This window comes from Bos indicus, chromosome 4, assembly GCF_029378745.1.
Source record: "Bos indicus isolate NIAB-ARS_2022 breed Sahiwal x Tharparkar chromosome 4, NIAB-ARS_B.indTharparkar_mat_pri_1.0, whole genome shotgun sequence".
NCBI lineage: Eukaryota > Metazoa > Chordata > Mammalia > Artiodactyla > Bovidae > Bos > Bos indicus.
Genome location: NC_091763.1, coordinates 108,164,507 through 108,182,786, shown reverse-complemented (window position 1 = coordinate 108,182,786; position 18,280 = coordinate 108,164,507). Strand labels below are relative to the sequence as shown.

General features: G+C 40.7%; 1 protein-coding gene across 5 annotated transcripts in view; it reads left to right on the top strand.

The window, feature by feature from the left end:
- TPK1 (thiamin pyrophosphokinase 1) overlaps positions 1-18,280 on the top strand; it is a 384,981-nt gene that overhangs the window by 312,463 nt on the left and 54,238 nt on the right. Inside the window, exon 9 of one of the 5 annotated variants that reach the window (XM_070787344.1) lies at positions 1-18,280. This exon is cut by the window's left edge and continues 39,296 nt beyond it; it is cut by the window's right edge and continues 12,719 nt beyond it. The exons of the other annotated variants lie outside the window; for them this stretch is intronic. The gene's annotated coding sequence lies outside the window, so the exon portion shown is untranslated. 5 annotated transcript variants of the gene reach the window in all.

Genomic DNA, 18,280 nt, shown 5'->3' with positions numbered 1-18,280 from the left:
TTCCAGTTTTTTTGTGATCCACACAAAGGCTTTAGTGTAGTCAATTAAGCAGCAGTAGATGTTTTTCTGGAATTCCCTTGCTTTTTCTATAATCCAATGAAATTTTAACTGAACCCACTAAGCTGAGTGATGAAGTCTGTATGTGGAGTGAGAAGGGGCACAAAATGTACTGTCATGCCATTCCAAATAGATTCAACTGAATTTCTTTTGTTCTTCAGCTAAAAGGCCTATTTGCTCTTTGCATCCTGAAGGAGTTTGAAAACTTGGTCAAGATCGAAAAATGCATTTTCAGGGATTACCATCTCCCCTTTGCCAGTCCCACACTCAAATCTGTCTTCATTGGTGTCTATGACAGGCCTATCTTTAGCCTGAACAATGTGATAATTAGGTTTCAGAATACTTTATGCAGAAGGAGAAGGTGGTTGCTCCATTGCCAGCAAGCTCATTCTTGCTTTTACATTTTTTTTTTATATTCTTCCTCCTGCCAGGAATGTTCATTCTCTTTCTTTTTTCTTTTACTCAGCATTTTAAGACCCAGCTCAACTCATCCTGAGTCATGAGACCTTCCCAGAGCAGGGCAGTGATACTCCCCTGTATGTACTTATTGTGTATTTTCTGGAATACATAACATAGAATCTTACTACATACTGTATGTGTCATGAATGTACAAGATCACGTCTCTTCCAAGTGACTGTGGTGTCCAGACATCAGTCATACATCAGCACCTTTCTAGTTAGGCTTATAGAAATGAATGATATTTAATGTTTCTTAGAACTTGGATTCTTTTAAAAATTACTTGGGAGAGAAAGAAAGTCTCGTCTGTTTAAATGCTTATAAATTGGATATTTTTAGATTTGGGGGAAACTAGATGACAGGTCATGTTAAAGCTATTAGGACAGCTCTCCAATGTCCAGTGTCTTGTGTATAAGATCCAACTTGAATGGATTTTACTGTTGTACTTTTCTAAAATAATTTCTGTAAAAAATCTTGTTTTCAAACTTCTAAATGGTTGGAACATAGGTATGTCACAATACTAGAATCCTCTTAAACATATTTTAAGTAATACAAATGGGTTTATACATTCATCAGCAGTTAGGCATGATTATTTGAAAATATAGTAAGATTTATGGTATATCAAATCTATAAATATACCTAACTAGGTATCTGTCATCTCTTAGAGGTAACATGCAAAACAAGGTGTGCAGAAAAACTTGAAACATACCCTTTGTTCACTTATTTTGAAATGTGACATTAGAGTGACTTATTCATGAGAATTTCATAATATATTAGTAAGCGTGCTGCAGGATATTTTGGAAAAGTAATGCAGGCTTAGTGATGCAAAATATTTCTCCTGCCTTCTGTTCTAAGAGATAAATGAGGTGAGGCTTTCTTTTCAGTTCAAGATGTCAGCTCTTCCTATCTATAATCTCATTTATCACTTCATCCTACACATTCATATAGTTGTTTTTTCTTTTAGGAATCTGTTCCAGCTCTTCTACTAGACTCCCAGGTCCCCTTGTAGACAGACCCAGCCAGGGTTTTATCATCTGTGTGCAAGGCCCCCCAGCAGAGTGCCCACTGAAAAGTGTGTGCCCGTGACAAAAAGAACAGGAGTTTGCCAATTGACGAGGGAGAAAGAGGGAGAGGCAAAAGGATGCAGGTGAATGATGGCCTGCTGAGCATCCTTGTCTGCTAAGGATGATCCCCTGTGCTGACTCAGCCGGTGATCAAGATCACCCCGCTCACCCACGCAGCCATCTTCATCCAAAACCTCCAACCAGCATTACTTGAAAGCCAGGCACCTTTCTCTGAGTGTCCTCAGGGAAACTCATCAATAGATACGGGCATGAAACCGAACACGGCACAGTGAATTCTGGATTGTAAGAGGCGGTGGTAGGAGCACAGGGAGAAAGGGTTTTGTTTGTTTTTTTAAATGATGAGTTGGCCCAAAACAGGGAGGACATTCTCAACACCCCAGAAATAGAGACAGGGAGGTGGGGACAGGAAGGGAGGCACAGAGATGCAGTGCGGTGCGCTGTCACTCAACAGACAGGCGTAAGACACAGAACAGCGGGGAGTAGGTTTCCAAACCACTTACGGTCATGTCATAAAGGACCCTGATAAGCTGGGTAACGAGCGTGGACTTCACGAAACGGGCATCCATCAGACATTTAAGGAGAGTGACAGGTTAGTTTGGATGGTTTGGTCTGAGTTGTTTTGTAAAAGACATATTTGAAAGCATAGAACTGAAGGCAGGGAGACCAGTTAGTCCATGGGATAAAGTGAGAGACTCAACAGGCAAGAGTATGAGAACTGGAAGTGAGGGAGGGGTCAGGAAGGATTTGGGAGGTATACACCTCTGTCTCAGTGGTGGTGGTGGTTTAGTCTCTAAGTCCGACTCTTGCAACCCCATGGACTACACTGTACCTGCCAGGCTCCTCTGTCCATGGGATTCTCCAGGCAAGAATACTGGAAAAAAAAGAAGTGAAGTTGCTCAGTCGTGTCCATCTCTTTGTGACCCCAAGCACTGTAGCCTACCAGGCTCCTCCATCCATGGAATTTTCCAGGCAAGAGCACTGGAGTGGGTTGCCATTTTCTTCTCCAGGGGATCTCCCCGACTCAGGGATCAAACCTGGGTCTCCCGCATTGCAGGCAGACGCTTTACCATCTGAGCCACCAGGGAAGCCCAAGAATACTGGAGTGGGTGTTATTTCCTTCTCCAGGTGGTCCAGATCCTTTACCAGCTGAGCTTCAAGGGAAGCCCCTCTGTCTCAGTACTCTTTCTCAAGTGTTATTCATACATCGCTCCCTGGCTAAACCCCTTAGGTGGACCCTGGTTGTTCTGAGAACACAACAACACACACATTTCCCGAGGCCCACAGGCTTTCTTCCTGCTCTCCTCTGAGCTCAGATCCACACCCAGGTCAGCCACTGTCCTCAGCCAGGCCTCTCTTCCAGGCTGAGCAGCACCAAGCTGTCTCCCTTCTGAAGTGCCCATAACTTCCCTCTGCCCAGAATTCCTTTCCCGCAGCTCTCTGCATGGCAAGTCTTTTCTCATTCTTTAGGTCTCACCTCCTCAAAGGAACCTTGCATGGAAACCTTATCTGATGTGACCTTCCTCAGTTGCTCTCTTCTATTTCTCATTTTCTAATTTCCGCCATCCCAGTTACCACAATGTTAATTGTCTTGGTGGTTTATCATAACTGCATTTACCTGCTGTATTGTCACACACACACACACACACACACACACACACACACACACACACCCCGTTTCTGGATGAATCATGGAAGCCCTTGAATTCCTGAATATGGTTTCTCATTGACAGTGCTAGCATAATGGTTCTTGGTGCATGGACACTCCCGCCATATATATATAGACATATGTGTGTATGTATATATATTCTTGCCTGGAGAATCCCCATGGAAAGAGGAACCTGGAAGGCTACAGTCCATGGGGTCACAAAGAGTCAGACATGACTGAAGCGACAGCATGCACACGTGTATATATGAATATATATGAATAAATGATAAATAAATGAGTGATTGGATATAATACTTAGAATGTGAGTCAGAGAAAGAAGTCCAGTGGTGGAGCCAGAATTTGTACCTACTGGTATCTGGCTCCAGCTTCAGTATTTAGCTATTATCCACACTCCTCCTGCTTTGCTTTAGAGTAAATACATAACACATTCATTCATACTGTAAGGCCAGTGCTTTAGGGTAGATGGTGACTGGTATATAAACACTGTCCTCAAGGCAAAATCAGGTACAAAAATGAGTGAATGTGTGTTTAACTGGCCTAAGGGATACTTACGTGGTATGGGAATATATATCTATCTATAACCTATTCACTCAAATGTTTTACTTCCTACGTGGTTAATCCGCAGATTGATCATCTTAAAGATTTGGTCTTTTTCCATTCATTTGTCAAAAAATGCTGAAGAATATGGCAGAGAAATAACTTCAAAATTAAGAAAGTGAAGTTGCTCAGTCGTGTCCAACTCTTTGAGACCCCATGGACTGTGTAGCTCACCAGGTTTCTCTGCCCATGGGATTTTCCAGGCAAGAGTACTGGAGTGGGTTGCCATTTCCTTCTCCATGGGATCTTCCCGACCCAGGGATTGAACCTGGGTCTCCCGCATTGCAGGCAGATGCTTTACCATCTGAGCCACCAGGGAAGTCATATAGGTATTAATTGCATAATATATCAAATAGTTATAGATTCAGAGGCAAAAACTTGGAGCTGAATAGACTTATTGTTTACAACATTTTGTCTTTGTTGTTGTTTTTAAAGTATTGACCAGTACCACCTTATTATTTCATTAGAGTGAAAATCCAAATAAGGACTGATGGACAAGTAGGGCACTCAGCTACACACGTTCAAACGAAGTGTCACCAAAGGAGACAGAATAACAGTAAGACTATGAATAGTGAATGCCCTCAGTTGTCTATGTCTCCTACACGCTTCATATTTTTTCTTAAGCCTGGACGTTTTCCTTTTCAGTGGATAGAGAGAGTTTGGTAAGAATCATAAAGGAATGTGTGATTTCTACATCTGTCTAGAAGCAGGCAGATCCTCATCTACCCATCTGGTCTCTGCGTGGCCTTACAGGGATTCGAAAGACTTCGGCTTTTGCTGTCGATGGTCGTGAGGAATTGGAGCTTTTCCTGTGGCTTCTTTCAGGCTTCCCTCTTTAGCACTGACTTTTCTGTAGTTTGAAAATGACGTACTACGTGGAGATGTTGAGCCTTTGTCCTGCTTGGTGTTCTCTGAGCTTTCAGGGTCTGTGCCGTCTGACACTCATCTGGGGGCAGTTCCCAGTCATTGTTTTAAATATTTCTTCTCTTTCTCTTTCTCCTCCTAGTATTCCCATTACATGTTTATTATACCTTTTCTAGTTCTCTCACGGTTCTTAGATATTCTATTCTTCTGTGGGGAAAGGGGTGGTTCTTTTTGTAGGGTTTTTTAGGGGGGTCTTTTTTCTCTTCCCTTTTCAGTTTTGGAGAGGTTTCTGCTGAAATATCCTCAGGCTCAGAGCTTCTTTCCTCAGCCATCTCCAGTCAGCCAACAAGCCCATCAAAGGCATTCTCGTTTCTGCCACAGTGTTCTTGACTTCTGGTGTTTCTTTTTGGTTCTTTCTTTGAATTTTCTTCTCTCTGTTTTATTGCCCATCTGTTTTCCCATGCTGTCTACTTTATCCATTATAATTCTTAGTATATTAAGCATATTTATTTATACTCCCTATCATATCTGAGTCTGATTCTGATCATTGTCTCTTGAAATTCTCTTGCCTTTTAATATCCCTTGTCATTTTTTTCTTAATAGCTGGATATGACATACGAGGTAAAATGAATTGCTGTAAGTACAGCATTTAATAATGTGGTGGTGACATAGGAGGAGGGGAGTAATCTCTCATCCAGCGATTAGGTCTCTGTCTTTTGTTGAGTCTGTGACCATGAATGTCACACGTGCTTCTCAGATGTTCCCACCTCTGCTCTTTGATGGGACAGGATGGCTGATGTGGGCTGGAGTTGGGTATTTCCTTTCCCCAGGTCAGGTAGGCTTTGATAAAAACCCCAGCAGATGAGGCTTGGCTAAATATTAATAGTTCCTCCTGAGGGCAGGTCTTGCTAAGAACAGAATGCTCTGGTGTATTTCAGAAAGATTTCTTTCCCTTCCCTCTGGCAGAAGCATCAGGAGATTTTTCTCTGATATTTACTGTGGAAATCTAGTTAAGCTCCTAGACGTAAAACTCAAAAAAGTGTGGGTGCTCTTTATGAGTGGGTCCTCCTGGAGTTTTTCTCTCCCAGACTTGTCCATACCGAGCCTCCAGTGGTTCACCAATGACAGTTCAGGTTTTCTTGCCCCAGTACTGGATCCCGTGTGGGTTTCAGCCCAGGGGTTTCTACTTCAATAAGATTTGATTCTCTGTAGCCACCTGTTGGTCTCTCGGGGCAGTGGTTTGCCTTGCAATCTCACTTCTCTTGTGGATCTAAGAAGAGTTTTTGCTTTTTCAGTTGTTCAGAAAGAGCTGCATTAGAGAGTTTTAAGCAAAGGAATAACATATCTATGACTTATACTTTACAAGAAATACTCTGGCTGCAATACTCTGAAAAGACTGCAAGTCATCAAGAGCCAATGAATCAGGCCTCTGCTGCATTTAAAGTTGTTGAATTATTGAAAAAAAATCATTTTATATGTATATATTTTTTACAAACAATACCTCTTCTTTTGAGATGCAAGGGACTAGTGGGAGTTACCAGGCAGTCTCTTGCTCTAAGGCCAGTCAGGACATCTTGCACTGAGTTCCAGGGAATCTTGGGAGGTTTCTCACTGACTGAGAACACAAGTATCCCCAGGTCACACAAGTATCCCCACAAGTATCCACAGGAGTCAGGGGATGGGGGGCAGCATTAATAAGATGCAGGAAAATGCTGGATTTTGTTCTAATCTCACCCTTTTGTAAGATGAAAATCATTCAGCAGTTGAGCAGCAAACTTTTTAAGTCATTTTTAAATATCATTGATAATAAAAAGAAATTTGGGGTTGATTTGGGCTATGAAATTGATTCTTTACTCTCCATACAGGGTCTAGCGCCTCCATTTCACACAGCTGTCCCAGACACTGGCATCTTGCACCTTGCCAGTCCTCTGTTCCTGGGTGGGACTTTCATTCTCCTGGTCACAGAGGGACGGCTCGAGCTCTATCCTGTTAGTGTTCCAGGCAGCAGCATAGAAATTAAGGAGCAAAAGCATCAGGTGTCTTTTTAAGGAAAATTCCCTTAGATTGCTATAAAACCTCAGCATAAATCTTTTTGGCTAGAACTTTGCCTCCGGACATACTTAGTTGCAAGGGAAACTAAGAAATGTTATCTCTATTCTCAGGAGCTATGTACCCAGATAAAAATCAGCGGTTCTGTTTTCCTAGATGAAGGAAACATGGATATCAGGGGACAATAAGCAGTTTCTGTCCAGACTGCAAACAATGCGGAGAATAGCTCCTATTGTTTTTGTTTTGTTTTAACCTCAAAAGAATCTACAGACTTTGGTCAAAAAATGTGGGAGACTGTTGAACAGTTGTTCAGTTGAACTGACAAATTTGTTCAGCATATTTTCCTACCTGTCACAATTTTCATTATGCTACTTGAGTCATTTATTTCTAAATCCATCCCCTAATTTAAACTCTGATGGAATTCACACAGAATATATAACATACCACCAGACAGCTGTGTTGCTTTTTTTTTAAGTATAAATATTTTATTTATTTTTTAAATTATTTTAATTGGAGGATAATTTCTTTACAATATTGTGGTGGTTTTTGCCATACATTGACATGAATCACCCATGGTTGCACATGTATCTGTTTTTGATTAGACTTGGGGCAGTCCCTAGTGGTTCAGACAGTAAAGAATCCACCTGCAATGCAGGCTACCTGGGTTTGATCCCTGGGTTAGGAAGACCCCTGGAGGAGGGCATGGTAACTCACCCCAGTATTCTTGCCAGGAAAATCCCCATGGACACAGGAGCCTGGCAGGCTACAGTCCATGGGGGCACAGAGAGTCAGACACGACTGAGCAACTAAATACAGCACACAGTCCAAATCTTTAACTCTGCAGTTTGTATTCCATTCCACATCTAACACCGTGGAATGAAAGGAAGTTTGTTTAGGAACACTATTAATTCAAGGTGGAGATGGGGGGTTCATAGAGAGTTACTATGTAGGTAGGTGGAACTGGAGTAGAAAAGTGATGATTCGCCAAACCATGAAAGCTAAGTAAAGCCCTGCTGTCTTGAATTAGATTCATGACTTTCAGTATGTTTGTACAAGTAAAGATAGGAAGGAGGAAATTGAGCTGATTGACGTAAAGAGCCTTGTTACTCAAAGGCAGGAATCGTTGTCACATTTCTCTTTTAGCTGATTTGCTTTTTTTCTCCTTTAAATTTAAGTATGAAGAAAAGACTGGGGCGGGGGTGTAGGCTTCTCTTGTCTCTTGAATCAGAACGTCACATCCATCCGAATGTGAAAACTTTGACAAGTGAGACTGTATCTTGATCAGCAGTTTCCACGGAGGTACGGGGGTTCTTGTGCACCGAGGCTCTCCTTGCCTGTCCGCCATCGACAGTGAATGACCCGACAGTTACTTTTCAAAGTTTGGAAATTTAACGGGAAGAATGATTAAAAAAAAAAAAAAAAAATAGAAACCCAAAGTGTACAAATGAATTGGAATCCAAGTGCTATTTTGTTTTGACACTAAGAAAAAAAAGGTTGATTTACCTGGGTTTGGATTTCTGTAGTTTCCATCACATATAAATGTATGCCCTGCTGGAGTCTCATATTGTTCTATTTCTTCTCAGTCTTTGTTTTACAGCTATCAGAGCAAACTTCACACCCTAATTAGGTTCCAGAAATAAAGGACATTTTCTATCTCCTTCTCAGCTTGTTGCTAGTAAAATCACTTAAATAGTGGAGTGTCAGAATGTCTCTGCATATCTCTACTTTTTCAGATACCTGATACATTTTCCTCCCCCGCCCCGCCCACTACCACCCTTTTCATTTCTTTAATTTTTGTTTTTAGCTTATTTACTTCATGAAAGAGTATGCACAGCTTGATTGATTAGATATCTACTTCGGAAAACAATGTCATTTAATCTGTTGTGAAGAAATTACCCATAAGAATCTTGAAAACTGATTAAGATGGAGATCACATTTAATGGCCTTTCAAAGTTAGTCCTCCTCAACAGAGAGGAGAGGAATTGTCCTTCCCTAGGCCAATGGGCTTTCTTCCTGAGATTCTAAAAATATTTCCCAATACCGAGGACCACATGAATTTTCTTTCTTGTAGCTCTATTCAGGTTACCTATTCAGTGTTCATTCAGCACAGACTGTTCCGGTCTAGCATTTGGGTTTGTATGTAATTCAGGCTGTTCTTTCTGCTTGTATCTAGAACCATGTGTATGTGTTAGTTGCTCAGTCATGTCCGACTCTTTGCAACCTCATGGGCTGTAGCCCGCCAGGCTCCTCTGTCCATGGAATTCTCCAGGCAAGAATATTGGAGTGGGTAGCCATTCCCTTCTCCAAGGGATCTTCCAGACCCAGAGATTGAACCTGAGTCTCCCCCAGTACAGGCAGATTCTTCACCATCTGAACTACCAGGGAAACCCATCTAGAACCATCAGGGAAACCCATCTAGAACCATAATATATTACTTAATAAAATAGCTTCTAAGCAGATGTGCCTTCTTAAAAAAAATAATTATTTTCCTACAAAACAAACCCACTCACATTTCCCCCCACTCCCCCATCCCCTTCAGGATTGTCAAGATGATGCTGTTTTTACTGTGGGTGGAACAGATGAGCCAGCAGACCCTTATGTTGCAGGAAGGGGGACCCCTTGCAGGGCCCGAAACTGGGTTCTTGTCTAACAGTCAGAAATGAATTGTCTGAGGAGACACATGTGCTGACAAAGCAAGAGATTTTTTTGGGAAAGGGCGCCCGGGTGGAGAGCAGTAGGGTAAGGGAACCCAGGAGAACTGCTCTGCCGCGTGGCTCGCAGTCGTTTTATGGTGATGGGATTAGTTTCCGGATTGTCCTTAGCCAGTCATTCTGACTCAGACTCCTTCCTGGTGGTGCACGCCTTGTTCAGCCAAGATGGATGCTAGCAAGAGGGAATCTGGAAAGTGGACGGACACACAGTGTCTCCTTTCGACCTTTCCCGAACTCTTCCGATTGGTGGTGGCTTATTAGTTCCGTATTCCTTACCAGGATCTCCTGTCATAAAACAACTCATGCGAATGGTTACTAAAGGGCCTGACCAGGGTGGGCGGTTTCAGTCAGCGTGCTTCCCCTAACACTTAGAGTCACTTTAAAAAGTGTTTAGCAAAAGAGACACCGATGTATAGATCAGTCTTATGGACTCTGTGGGAGAGGGAGAGGGTGGGGAGATTTGGGAGAATAGCATTGAAACATGTATAATATCATGTATGAAACGAGTCACCAGTCCAGGTTTGATGCACGGTACTGGATGCTTGGGGCTGGTGCACTGGGACGACCCAGAGGGAGGGTAGGGGAGGGAGGAGGGAGGAGGGTTCAGGATGGGGAACGCGGGTATACCTGTGGCGGATTCATTTCGATATTTGGCAAAACTAAGACAATATTTTAAAATTTAAAAATAAAATAAAATTAAAAGAACATTGGAAAAAAAAAAGTGTTTTCAAGTCTCTACTTGAGCCTAGTTTAGGAAGAACAGTCTGGTGGCTGTAATCCCATTCCTTCAAAGGCTGCTTTAAAGAATTCAGAAATATGTCTCTCAAGGGATGTTTAGGAAGACCAACTTAGAATTTAAAGTAAGTGAAGAATGGCTTTGGGAGGGATGCAGAGATAACAGGAGCCTTCAGGGGAACAAGAAAAGGAAGGAATGCAGTTGCCTTGATGCGGTTCTTTTAAGGCCTAAGCGTTGTCTGTGTTCCTTTGAATTTTAAACTTGTTGGATTTAATTCTTTTATTGCTATTTGCAGCTATCACGTTGATCTAAGAGAAGCAAGTGAAGCAGTTAAAAATCTCATTGCAAATTGGAACTGCCTCTAGATTGATTGGCAGTAATGGCAGAGTGGCTGAGGAGGGAGGGGCCTTGTGCTTTATTGACCAAAGGTGTGTCTGTCTGATTAGTCTCTGTCAGCTGCAGAAGCAGCAGGCACCTGCTGTTGGGGGATGTAGCAGTTGTGCTTTGTGGGAGGCCCGCAAGATTCTTGTCCCAGATTTATCACCCCTGGATTGTCAAGTGCTTTCCAAACTCTACCACTGGAGGTTCACTCAGTCTAACATTGCAGTTCAAGCCAGGTAACAAATATATTTTAGATCCAACCCTTATGCACAGCTCTGGGACTTGTAAAGGATTCAGAAGTTAGTAAGTGTGGACTGTCCAGGAATGTTCAGTCTAGAAGATGGACAGACACTTTTGTGTATAAGAATGTATGTTGTATGACTTCTAACTTCAAAAATAAGAACTTAAGCCAAACATGAGTAAACAAAACGAATAGAAAGAAAGATTGGGTTAAAAAAAAAACTGTATGCTAAATAGCTATAAGAGATCCATTTAAAAAGGAAAGTGACCCATAAAGGTTAAATTTGAACAAAGTTAAAAGGGCTAACAAGAATGAAGCTGCTGTTGAGATTTTTATTAGACAAAGCAGAATTCAAAGTAAACTATGTCAACAGAGAGATGAATGAGGAATTTGTAATATTAAAGGGCATGATGAGATTTAAGTATCCGTAAAGCATAGATTATAGGAATATGAAAAAAGAAACTGATAGAAACACAATAGTGATTATAGGTTTTAATCAACCTCGATCAGCCCATGACAGATCAAAATAACAAAAAGATTTGAAATAACTGAATTATGGTTAGTAAGGTTTACATTATAGATAAACATATATATACAAATATATATAATATTTATACATGTATATATGAAATATACTACAAATATATGCATATGAATAAAGTTATATGCCAGAATAATTTTTAAATTGCCTTAGAAATTTACAAAATTGGCTGTTCAGTGACAAAAAATTTCAGTTTCTATTCTGAAATAAAACTTAAACATTACACATTCTGACCCAGTGCAAAAATTATAATAATTCATAAATTCATAATAGCATTCTGGAAAGTAAAAATTTACTCTTAAGCAACTCCTGAATCAAAAGGAATACACAACATATTTTAAGAACTGAAAAAAAAATCCTTGCATAAGCTAGAATAAAGTTTGCTCAGGAAAATATTTAGCATTTGTAATACTTGCACTCTTTAAAAAAAAAATGAGTCTGTTTTTGACTCAGGCTATAAATGGAGTAATACAGTATGGTGGTTTAGTTGCTAAGTCATGTCTGACTCTGTGACCCCATGGACTATAGCCCACCGTGCTCCTCTGTCTATGGGATTTTCCAGGCAAGAGTACTGAAGTGGGTTCTGCAGGGTATCTTCCCCACCCAGGGATTGAACCTGGGTCTTCTGCACTGCAGGTGGACTCTTTACCAACTGAGCTACCAAGGAAGCCCAATACAGTATACCTAAGGAAGTCAAATGAAAGAAATAAAAATGATCAAAGGAGAAATTAACAATTACAGAATTCTTAAGCAGTTAAAAAAAACGGATCCTTAAAAATAGAAAGCAGGAAACTATTAGACAGTGGACCATGAAAAGAAAGGGGGAGCAGGGAGAAAGCACAAGGAAAGTGAAAGAAACGTAAGAGGGCAAATCACCACAGTTCCGGTCGAGATGAAATGAATGATAGAATGTGCAAGTGCCTACTTGAATTTTTGAAGCTCTAAGCATCCCAGCAGGAATATGGCACCACAGGGGAGACCCAGAGTCACTGAATGAGAAGCAGAATCAGGAAGGGCACGGAGACAATCTGCCCCTCTGCTGAGATTCCAGAATATCCTCAAAAGAAGAGGGAACTATTTATAAACTCCTGATGAGATCTAAAAAATTCTCCTCTCCATCCCTTTTTAAATGGCTGTTTTTGGCTTGATGAAAGAGAAAGTTGCTATTAAAAAACAATTTTTCATTTGGAAAAGAAACCTAAAAACTGAATATAAAGTCGAATATACAGTGGTCCCCAACCTTTTTTGGCACCAGGGACCAGTTTCAAGGAAGACGGTTTTTCTCCGGGCAGGTGGGGAGGTGGTCTCAGGATGATTCGAGCACGTTACATTTATTGTGCACTTTATTTCTATTCTTATTACATCAGCTCCAACCCCGATCATCAGGGAGCAGATGGTGGAGACTGGGGACCCCGGCATACACTATCATTGAACTGTCCAAAACAAAACAAACAAAAACCACATTCATAAATCATAAAGACAAAGCGAGGTCACATACTTCATTAGAGTAATAAGGTTAGGTGTGATTTTTCTTATTTTCCAGCCTTTCCAAAATACTGTTTGCATAATAGAAACATTTTGCAGAACAAAATAAGTGGTCTCTTGTATATGAGTCCAGATTTTTAAGTTCTGCAGACTTTGTCCTACTCAACGGACAAAGTACATTCTTCCTGTCATTATCAAATTGTAGAAGGTATTAAGTTATTCCTTCAAAGGCCACCTAAAATGAACCAAGTCCCTAGTTGTTGAATGCATGTTCCTCTTGGGTTGTTGTCACTTAAATAGCAACTATGACAATGATCTTTGTTCTCATAGGTAGGCAGGCATACAAGAATTCTGCAGTATAAACTCAGTTTCTTTACTTTGTAGAAAGCAGAGTGCATTTCTTAGGAAATACAAGGAATTAACAGATCCTCGTTGGAATAATTCCCTTGTCCTTTATTGAATTAACCTTCACTAGAAAAATCACTGCACATGGTGACCGCAGCCTTGAAGGTAAAAGATGCTTACTCCTTGGAAGAAAAGTTATGACCATCCTAGACAGTATACTAAAAAGCAGAGACATTACTTTGCCAACAAAGGTCTGTCTAGTCAAGGCTATGGTTTTTCCAGTAGTCGTGTATGGATGTGACAGTTGGACTATAAAGAAAGCTGAGTGCCCAAGAATTGATGCTCTTGAGCTGTGGTGTTGGAGAAGACTCTTGAGAGTCCCTTGGACTGCAAGGAGATCAATCCAGTCCATCCTAAAGGATATCAGTCCTGGGTGTTCATTGGAAGGACTGATGTTGAAGCTGAAACTCCAATACTTTGGCCACCTGATGTGAAAAACTGACTCATTCGAAAAGACCCCAATGCTGGGAAAGATTGAAGGCAGTAGGAAAAGGGGACAACAGGGGATGAGATGGTTGGATGGCATCACCAACTCAATGGACATGAGTTTGGGTCAACTCCGGGAGTTGGTGATGGACAGGGAGGCCTGGTGTGCTGCAGCCCATGGGGTCGCAAAGAATCAGACATGACTGAACTATTGAACTGAACTAAGTAGAATGGACCAGGGGCTTCCCTGATGCCTCAGCAGTAAAGAATCTGTCTGCAATTCAGGAGTAAAAGGAAACAAGGGTTTGATCCCTGGGTTGGGAAGATCCCCTGGAGGAGGGCATAGCAACCCACTCCAGTATTCTTTCCTGGAGATTTCCATGGACAGAGGAGCCTGGCAGGCTACAGTCCAAAGGGTTACAAAGAGTCGGACATGACTGAGTGACTTAGCACAGCACAAAATGGACCAGACGACCACTTTGGATGCTAGAGATGACAGACCTGGAGGATGAATCTGATTTTGGACTTGCAAACGTTTTAGTTGAGATGACCGTCAGATATTTCAGCCTCTCAGACACAGAGGAAAAGAAGGCAAACTTTCTACCATGGCTCTAAGCCTGACTAATTTGCATGGATAAAAATGATTTATTTCAGAACTGGTAACTACATCACTCATTTTAAAATGTCTTGGGAATTTGTTGGGGTTGGCAGTGATACTTCTTATCAGAAGATGCCACAGAAAATTCTTACTCGCTGCCTACTGTGTTTTTGTGAGCAAAAGTTATGTATTTTGTGACAGAAAAGGGAGGAATATTGCCCTCAGTTTTGGTTATATTTAGTGTGTCATTATAACTTTTGGTCTTATTAATACTTAGGTGAATTTTAGATAGAGTACTTCCAAAATTTTTTGCCCATCATTAAAAATTACATATCATGTCAAGGATTGGATGAATTGATGACAACTTGGATGAAATGTGACCTACTTTACATATATATAAATATTTCAAACACTGTATTCAGGTAGAAAAGTATAGAATTTTTTAAAAGTTTTCTTTATAGTTACTTGTTCTCAGAAAGGCAATCCAGAACTGAAGGCAACACTGGTTTTGTTTATACTAATATCAATTACCACAAAGCATCTACTTTTGCAGTATTTTAGTATTGAATATAAAATCTTACCTTTCATGGTATTTTCATATTTTTATCCTGTTAATATTTGTATAATATATATTTTATCAACCACTCTAATGGTTTTCAGTAGTTTTTAGTTGATACTCATCGGTTATATAGGTTTACTTGTCACCATATATCTTTTCTTAGTAAAATGTTACTTAAATCAGTGGTTCTCATCTGGGGCAATTTTGCTTCTCATGCGATCATTAGCAATGCCTGAGACATTGTTGGTTGTCATTAATATGGGTTCTGTTGACATCTGTTGAGTAGAGACTAGGGAGGCTGTAAAACATGCTTTTGTGACCAAGAGAGACTCTTGATATTAGTGAGTTAATCCAGTTCTGGCATATTCTAGATACAGGTCCTTTGGGGGACATACGTTTTACATATATTTTCCCAGTGTATGGCTTCTTTTTGATTTCTTAAATCTCTTTTGAAGAGCAGATGTTTTTATGAAATACAATTTATTGATCTTTTAAAATTTTTATAATTCATGCCTTTTCTTAAATAAGAAATCTTTCTAACCCAAGGTCACTAAAATATTTTCCTGTGTTTTCTTCTGTAAGTTTCATAGTGCTTGCTTGCTTGCTCTTACATTGAAATCTATCATCCATCTCAAATTAATTCTGGTAAGTGATGAGTTAAGGCTTGATGTTTATATTTTTCCAAATGGCTTTCCTGTGGTTCCAACACCAGTTGTAGGATATTTTTTTCCTTTCCCCACTGAGTTGCATTGAAATCTTTGTTTAAATTAATTAGTCACATATTAATTATTCATAATGTTAATTCATAAATTATTATTTACATTCTGTTCCACTAATCTATCTATATAATCCACTACCACAGTGTCTGTGTTACTGAAGCTTTATCATAAGTCTCAGAATCAGATGGTGTAAATCCTCTAATTTTGACCTTTTTCACAATCTGGAATCCTCTGGTCTAAGAATACAGGATATCTCTCTATTTCTTTTGCCTTTATTTTTTCTCAACAGTGTCTTCTTGCTTTTAATTTTAAAGCCCTACAAGTTTTTTTTGTCAGAGTTATCACTGTTGGCTCATATATTTTAAACATCTTAAATAATTAAATTTTTAAAGTTTGGGATTTAAATACTGTATTAGCTCACAAATGGAAAAAATAATATTTTTTTTCTTTTCTGTTGTTTTAAAGATTTGGAGGAATTAATAAAGGAAGCCTTTGTACTCAGAACCCTTTCCCTCTTACTTCTCAGTCAAATGCTACCCATCCATTTGACATTGTGCGAAAGACCTTTTATCCACCCTCTTAGGTAGACTGTATATTAGTATATGTGCTTGTGTGCTCATTCCTTTTTGACTCTTTGTGACCCCATGGACTATAGCCTGTCAGGTTCCTCTGTACTTAGGGTTTCCCAGGCAAGAATACTGGAGTGTGTTGCCATTTCCTCCTCTAGGGAATCTTCCTGACCCAGGGATTGAACCCACATCTCCTGCATTGGCAGGCAGGTTCACCACTCAGCCACTTGGGAAGTCAAGACTATATATAAAATAGTCACTATTTCTTGGATCTAATTAAACGTTCTATGAATTTGTGCTTGTCTCCCCTTCTACATTTCATATATCTTGGGGTTTTTTTGTTACAGCACAGAGCATGATGCATTATACACCTTATACAGAGGGCAAGGAGAAAAGTGAAAGTCTCTCAGTCTTGTCTGACTCTTTGTGACCCCATGGACTATACAATCCATGGAACTCTCTAGGCCAGAATACTGGAGTGGGTAGCCTTTCCTTTCTCCAGGGGATTTTCCCCACCCCGGGATCGAACCCAGGTCTCCTGCATTGCAGGGGGATTCTTTACCAGCTCAGCCACCAGGGAAGCCATTCAGTCACTAATGCTTGAGTGTTTAAAGATAGGTTTCCATAAGAAAGCTTAAAATATAATTATTTCTCTGAAGTAGAGCAATTGATTTTTTAGGATGGCTATTGCTGACTAAAAATGATCTGACAATTACTGATGATTAATTATTGAATCAGTTATTTCTCTCAGATACATGTCTGACAGTCAGTTCCTTTGGAGAAATATTAGAAGGAAATGGTGAAATAACATCAAGATTAAAAAATCAGAGCAAGACTAAATGTAAAGGCCCTGGAATTTTTAAAGCCTTAGAAAACGCTTTTCTAGCCAGTTTCCTTTTTCAAGCCCAAATCTTTCTGCAAGCAACTCTCCACTCTTGACCTCAAACTCCCACCCTGGTCCATGATGAAGCAAAACTCTTTGACCAACCAAAAATAACAACAAAAAATACTTCTGTGCAGAACCTTAACAACGGCCTATGGACAATCAGTACTCTGTCGTATCCCCCAGTACACACATACATACACACGTGTAGGTTTACCTGGTTCTCGGCTTACACATCCTTTGTGAGCCCCTCAGAGAACTCAAGAATTTTAGTCAGGTGTTTCTGTTTTGAGCCTGATTTATGAACTCTTCTCTGTCTGGCCAGGTGCTGGCCATACTCCACAATTCATAATCTGTCAGCAGAAGTCATGGCCCATTTCCAGAGGCGAAGCGTGAGCAAACTCTCCGTGTGCGTCAGATAAACAGATCCGGTGGCTGCTCCGTGATCTGTCTGAGGGGGGCTGGCAGCGCCTTTGCTTCTCTGCTCTTCATTTTTCTTCATCAAAGACCGGCCTGATGAATAACTACCAATCAGTAGCGACTGCTCAAAATCCATAGACGGTGAGTGCGTTATGGTACCCAGTGAATTTCAAAGCATCTCAGCCTTCAGACCTTTGTTGTCTGAAACGCCATTCTGAGGGCACAGTAGTTTAGTTATGCAAGATGCATATGCGTAGAGTTCTGGTCTACCACACTCTGCCTATAGTTAACAGAACTGTTGCGTGCTTACACATTTAGTAAGAGGGTCGATCTCATGTGAAGTGTTTTACTACAGTGAAAAAGGAAGAATCGAGGAAAGAAAGTCACTGGGGTTAAGAGGAGAATTTGGTTCAGTTTCGTTGGTTCCTCAGCAGGGTCAGCTTTTTCTGTAACACTCGGTGATGAATCCCATGGCTTCTGCTGACCTCTCTGTCCTTTTCTTCATTTCTGTTGCATGACTACACAGGTAAACCCTGGCATTCTAGGATTTAGGAGACTGGAAGCTTCAGGAACGAGATCTAAAAATAGATAAGCTTTCCTTACCAGGCCTCATTTTGTTTTATTTTCGTGAGTTCTTTGTACATAGTGAATGTGAGTCGCTCAGTGGTGTCTGACTCTTTGGAATCCCACAGACTGTAGTGCTGCAGCCTGCCAGGCTCCTCTGTCCATGGACTTCTCCAGGCAAGAATACTGGAGTAGGGTGCCATTTTCCTCCTCCAGGGGATCTTCCTGACCCCAGGGATCGAACCTGCATCTCCTGCATTGCAGGCTG